This window comes from Dipteris shenzhenensis, chromosome 30 (genome assembly GCF_047967505.1).
Source record: "Dipteris shenzhenensis isolate YYH24624 ecotype China chromosome 30, Dip_SZ_1.0, whole genome shotgun sequence".
NCBI classification, from domain to species: Eukaryota; Viridiplantae; Streptophyta; class Polypodiopsida; order Gleicheniales; family Dipteridaceae; genus Dipteris; species Dipteris shenzhenensis.
Window position 1 is genome coordinate 16,053,242 of NC_141625.1, and position 6,795 is coordinate 16,060,036.

At 40.9% G+C, this 6,795-nt stretch overlaps 1 pseudogene; it reads left to right on the forward strand.

The window, feature by feature from the left end:
• Window positions 1-614: 614 nt before the first annotated feature.
• On the forward strand, window positions 615-1,501 carry LOC147881765 (protein TORNADO 2 pseudogene; annotated as a pseudogene).
• Window positions 1,502-6,795: the final 5,294 nt, after the last annotated feature.

A 6,795-nucleotide genomic window follows, 5' to 3' on the forward strand; every position in this document is an offset into this window, starting at 1 on the left:
GGAAATTCCTAAGCTTTAATTGGAAGGGAGATTCGACGGGAGTCTCTTCCAAGGCTTCGTTTAAAGTCAAGCTCTCTTTCGGATATTAAACAGTGGAAGGAGATACTAGGTTGTCCTATTTGTTCGCTTGCTGTAATTTATGCAGAAAAGATCGAAGGATTTCCAGCTGGTAGCAGCTTTTGCGTTTGCTTGAAACTCCAACGTCGCTTGAACGATTTACTCTTTCTGTTGCCCACAATCAGGACACTGATCTTTACACCTATATCACGTTCAGATTTAGGCTGCTAAAATCTGTAGGATCATTGGTTGTGTTTTGCTTACGTGCTCTTTGGAAGCTTATTTCTGAGCATGCAGAGATAGCTGCAGCATTAAGGCTTGGCGCGCCGTTTCTATTCTACACTGAAGGCTTGATTGTAATCGTGCTGAATTAATTGGAGCTCACCGTGAATTTAGGCTTTGGCAGAGTATGTTCCGGCAGAGTATCATCTTGTATATCGATTGATCGTACTCAAAGCGAATTTAGTCTGCGCCTGATTGGATCCATGGACATAGAAAGGCATACACTAGTCAGAGATCTACACGATCCGCGTCGGAATAGAGGTTTCAGTCCGATTATGGCTCGCCATTGGCTGCGATTTGTTGAACTCATGCTCGCTATCGTGCTTCTGGTGATGGGCATTTTGTGGTTCAGAGGGCGGCAGAGTTCTTGCGCTACATTCTTGGAAGGACCCATGATTGCCATTGGCAGCTTGCTCATCTTCATCTCGCTAGCAGGCATCGCAGGTGCATTTTTCCGTGTTGGGTGGATTATGTGGACTCACCTTCTCGCCCTCACCTTTCTGCTCATCTTGCTATTGTGCTTCGCCATCTTCGCGGTGGACATTACTAGCCGAGGTTCCGGGCACGATGTCCCTGGCAAAAGCTACGATGAATACGTCCTCGACGACTATCCGAAGTGGATGCGACATCGCGTGAAAAATACAGACCGCTGGCAGAAGATTGTCCGTTGCTTGAAAAAATCTGGATTTTGCAGTTCCAGTCGCCTCCCTTACAATGGCACCGATCAGGCGCGTTACGACCAAAGCGACCTTTCTCCAATTCAGGTAAATGGTCAGGTAAATGGTCAAGCACCGTACGCAATCCTGCTTCCCTTTACTTGCTTCGACTAGTTCAAGCATTGACACACCAACTCAATCGCTCTTGTTGGCAGTCCGGGTGCTGCAAACCTCCAGTGGCGTGCAACTTCACTTACGTCGACGCAACGGACTGGCTCTCACCTGCAAATCTAGGTGCAAGCCCAGACTGCGGAACTTGGAGCAACGATCCTTCCGTGCTTTGCTACAATTGCAGCTCATGCAAGGCGGGAGTGATACAAGCAACCAAGGACCGCTGGAGAAAAGCCAGAACGGTCTTTCTGGTGGTGTTGATCGGGATCCTTGCCTTGTACGCCTTCTGCGGATGCGGCCTTTTTCGATCTATCGAGGAGCAATTTCGTGCCTAAGGTCGAATCGAATCTACTCCAACTTGAATGCATCGTTCAGCTTCTTTGCTCTTGGTCTTCGAAGTTTCGTGACATTACCTGAATCCTCTACCCAATTCCCTATCGAATCTGTCCATATTTGCTCTGTGTAGACAGAGAATGATGCGAACATGATCCGATTTTCAACGTAGTCAGAATATAACTCACGTGAATTCTTCCGATGGGCGGTTCATTCCTCTTTGTGGAACCCATCAATTACGGAGAACAATCTTGTTGTTCATCAGTAAAGGTAATTCGACTTGGATTGTCAGGTTTATCAAAACGGCCATCATGTCACAACACCCTCTTACTAATGTAAATGCACATCTCGTGCCAAGTCCAGCCAACTGCTATAGAAATACAATAGATCTAAACTCTATGATGACCTCCATTTCTTTAAATCTAGTTAAAAATGGGAAATTTGCCTCTTTGTGGAATGCTAACCATAGGATATTCTTGCTTACCATGCGTTAAACATGTGGTAGCAATGCCCACTATTTAATATGTACAACAATAAAACAAAATAATGTTAGTATGCTTTCTCTTAGCATGGCTTATTCATGTATGAACATAATTAATAACTTATGTTCATATTGCATCAACCATTACATTATATTGCACCAACCATTACATTATATTTTGCATCAACCATTACATTATACATTCTTTTAGAAATTGATACCATGTTTGTGTAGAAAGTAGGGTTGAGAACATAAAAAAGCAATAGGAACTTATCCATATTAACCTTCATTCTCTATATCCTTGTCCTCTACAAAATAATACTTTTTTCTTTTCACATCATCCAGGGCCTGTATTTGAAGAAAGTTGTGTGCTAGGCCACATAGTATAACCGTCTCATATTTGATTGATGGTTTAATTCTTAGCTTAATGATCTTCTTAATACAAGTCTTAGTGAGGACTTATTTTTTAGGGGATCAAGGTCCTTTAGCTTGTATGCAAAGAGGTGTTGGAACTATGTAAATTCCTAAACATTCCAGTTCATCAAAGGGGGAAGTAACCTTAACCCTTGGTTAAGAATATAATTGGATTCTAAGTAGCTTAGTCTTGTGTCTTTTTAAATTGTTAAAGATGATACATTGAGCTTTTAGCTAATTCAACAAAAAAATATCTTGCCAATCCATTATTAGAGTTGCAATGAAATAGGCTACAAAGTTTGTCCACGTTAGGAACCACTTCGCTGATAGTTCAACTAGCTTGTGGCACTTTTGGTCCAATCTCGTCATCCATGAATCATGATTAGCTATTTTTCAAAGAATTACACCTTACACTTTGTTGGTGCCCTATACTTGACCATTATCTTTTGGGTCATATGGTGTCAGTGCTCGATGCACAATGGAGCTCTCTTAGCAAATCTTGCTATTAGCTCATGTTCTAGACTATCCTTCATTATAATGGGCCACCAATACATAGCCAACAAGATTTCTTGTGTTATCATTTGAAAATAAAAAGCCCTCCACATGATTATTTTTAGAAGCAAATAAATGTCATTAATGGTCACATGAGAGAGAAGGGCTACGAGACCATTAGGTCTCCTCCCAAAGCATAGGAGTGTAGCCAGCCTTTGGACTCTCTAGCGATCAAAAGGTGGCTCTCCTTAAAGCGTAGGAGTGTAGCAGGCTTTCGGACTCTCTAGAGATCTTAGCAACACACTCTTGGGAAATTTCTTATCGAGCATCTCTTGAGCATTCCCTAGATTATAATAAATCTTTACATGCTTGTATTACTAACTTGCATTATTGACTCATATCATACCCTTGTGGAATTTCCTTGGTTTGAAGGTATTCACTAATACGCAAGACTATGCTAAATCAATACTCATGAATCAAAACCATATTCTCTCCATTCGATTGTGCAAAAGCCTCTTGCTCCTTGTATTTGGTAATTGTGAGGTCATCACTAGTTACTAAGCAATCTAATACTAACTATTAATAGGGTGCTGTTATTTGTAACTCATGATTGAATCCTTCCAAAATTCCTTCCATTTCATTTACCTTTTTGGACTTCTTCATCATCAATTCAAAGCCTCACCTTCAATAAAGAAAATGGTTTTTGAATTCAAGATATAATGCCACAAATTTTTTGTCAAATAAATGATCCAAAGAGATAGTCTCTCCATAGCCTCTGTACTCGATGAAGGTCGAGATTGCAAACATGTGATTTCAATGGTAAAGAGTGCAATATCTATGGCACTATCTTCACTACTATCCAGATGTAAAGAAAATGAAAGATACAACTAGATAAAGGCCTAGACATAAGTGTCATGCCAGGCATATGTAGAATCCCGTAGGATAGAATAGATGCATCTTGAAAGAGGTGTGAGAGCACAATGAAACAAAATGGTAGTTCTCTATTATGGATTGTGAGAGAGAGGACTCTCTCTTATAGAAAGGGGGACAAGGTAGTACCTTCCCTACATAAGTGGCAATCAGCCCCTACATCAGTGGGAATCGGTCCCTACATCAGTGGGATTGCCTTTGGCTTACATCATCACTTAGGTCACACACTAGACACATCATAGCACTTGATGTGCCTTTACAACACACACAAACACACATGTGACTCCCCTAGATGCACACATGCACCATAGCGCAAGCCCTTGATCATACTTATCCCAACATACCCCCCCTCAAGGGGTTGCCTCTTGTAGTGTCAAGGATACATCTAGTCTCATAGTTTCTCATGCCATCTCATGGTGGTCAAGGATAAATCTATGGCTAGGATCTCATGCTAGCAAGGGTTCCCAAGGGTGTGAGGTTTACAAAAAATATGGGATAGTTAAAATACATATCACATGATCTACATCATATGGTGACCAGAGGTGATTTACAAAAGACATAACATATGATATTCATTTTGGAGTACTACTCCAGGCAGAGAACCTCAAAATTTGACCAAGTGATGATAAACAAAAAATTCAAAAGACAAAGTGCTTAAAAAGCATAGTCTTTATTTTCTTCATTTGCTGATGGAGTTCTTCCTTCAGGCATATTTGCTTTGTTGTTGAAGTAGTCCTTCTTCATAAGAAATGCTTGATTCTCTTTGTTGTTCTTCGTGGAATAACACGTCCCCTTTTCCAATTGTAGGTAAAGGAACAAGATATATTTGAAGCATTTTCCTTGTGCACCAAATACTGTGAGATGATGATCCCAAGTTTCATGTGAAGTTTCAAAGCCATCAATGTGGTGAATATATGAGCCTCTAAATCCCAAAGCAATGATAGCAAGAGCCTTCTTGTCTTTGATCAACCAATTAGCTTTTTCTTTCGTAGACTTCTTTCCATTCACAACATTCCATATCTTCTTTTTCATAAACATAAACTCAGCTTTTGTTTGCCAAGTATGGAAACTAGTTCCATCCAACTTCTCTACTTGCTTGGGCTTAGTCATCTTTATAATTCAAGTACTCATCAAGAGAGAATCACATAGTCATCATTCTAAATGCAAAGTATAAGGACACTTATGAGCTCCATGACTGAGTCTGCAGTAAATAATGAAAGTCCCAAACTTATAGTGATTGCTCAACACCTTTTGACCAAAATATGCAGAATTCTATCAACAGAGATCAGGGTAGATTGGACGGTGCAATTCTCATAGTTCATAGCCCTATTCAAGGGGATTTTTAGCAGAAAGAACACTAGTATACCAGACTAGGGCTACCAGCAAGAAGAGGCACAATGTTGTGCCAGGTCACCATGTAGATGCTTGAGAAAATCGACTAGTTTTTTGGCGTTTTCTCCTCTAAATCTTGACCAAACGAGCTCAGATTTCAACAGCAGCTTGCCTATGGTGTCATGCAGCTCGGGCTCAAAGAGATTTGCAGATAGGTAAGCATAGAGGCAGCATTGCACGATTTATCGGCGAGCAGTCTTCGTGTTGGCGTTGCATGTACAAAGGGAAACTTTCTAATCGCTTATAGCTGGAAGGTCGCCCGTACACTAGGAGTCTACAACTCAAAGGGTTTCAGCAATGGTCGCATATAATGGGAGAACTGAGCTGTCACAGATTTGGGGAAGGAGGAGGAAAATAGAGAAGATGAAGAAGCTTTGAGAAAACTAGTAGTTTATGCTAGAGAAAGCATCTAATGATAGGCTAGGCTAGATCTAGAACCTAAAGCTTTGATACCAAATGTAGAATCCCATAGGATAGAATAGATGCATCTTGAAAGAGGTGTGAGAGCACAATGAAACAAAATGGTAGTTCTCTATTATGGATTGTGAGAGAGAGGACTCTCTCTTATAGAAAGGGGGAGAAGGTAGTACCTTCCCTACATAAGTGGCAATCAGCCCCTACATCAGTGGGAATCAGTCCCTACATCAGTGGGGTTACCTTTGGCTTACATCATCACTTAGGTCACACACTAGACACATCATAGTACTTGATGTGCCTTTATAACACACATAAACACACATGTGACTCCCCTAGATGCACACATGCACCATAGAGCAAGCCCTTGATCATACTTATCCCAACAACATAAGTGTCCAACGACTATTTTGTAGACATATCAACTTCAGTCCCCCTTGGCTAGCAAATACTACTAATCTAGTTAAATTGAAAGAAACAATAGTAGAAAATCTAGCCAAGTAGCCAAATACTATAGTAGTACTACCTGATGGTTGCCATATCTCTCATAACTTGGGAAAGGCTTTGTGAAGATATGTGCCACGGCCCATTTCTATGATGTGGGCACATACATCATATCCACCTGTCTAGTAGCAATCATCTCTCGCACGTAGTGATAGCAAACATCTATGTGCTTCATCTTGCCATGCAAAACTGGACTTGTGCTATAGCAATAGCCTTCTCGCTGTCACATAAGGTGTATGTTACTCCATCTTGCTCATGAAGTATGCTACCAACAAGCTTTCTTACCACTCCAGTGATGCACAGGTTGGCAAGTATGGCACCATCACTGTACATCAGAGCCCACTCAACATTATCCTTAATAGTATAGTCATTCAAAGGGCCTTCTCACTCCCAACACAAGGTGCAAAATACCCTACAAGGCCTGCCAAAGCTAAATTTCTCAAAGTACAGTTCTCCTTGCCAAGGGCACAAAGTTCTATAGGGATGGTATTTTACTTTGGACCATTATTAACCCTCACGTCAAGGAAGTAGCACAATTCCTCTCCACAATCCTAGGGGTTAAGTGCAGCAAGAATCAATCCCTTTCACTTCACACATTTGTTTTGCTGAGTAGGAAGCTAAAGCAAGACTGAATCCAATACTTAGTCATCTTCTTCACAAAAAAGCTAG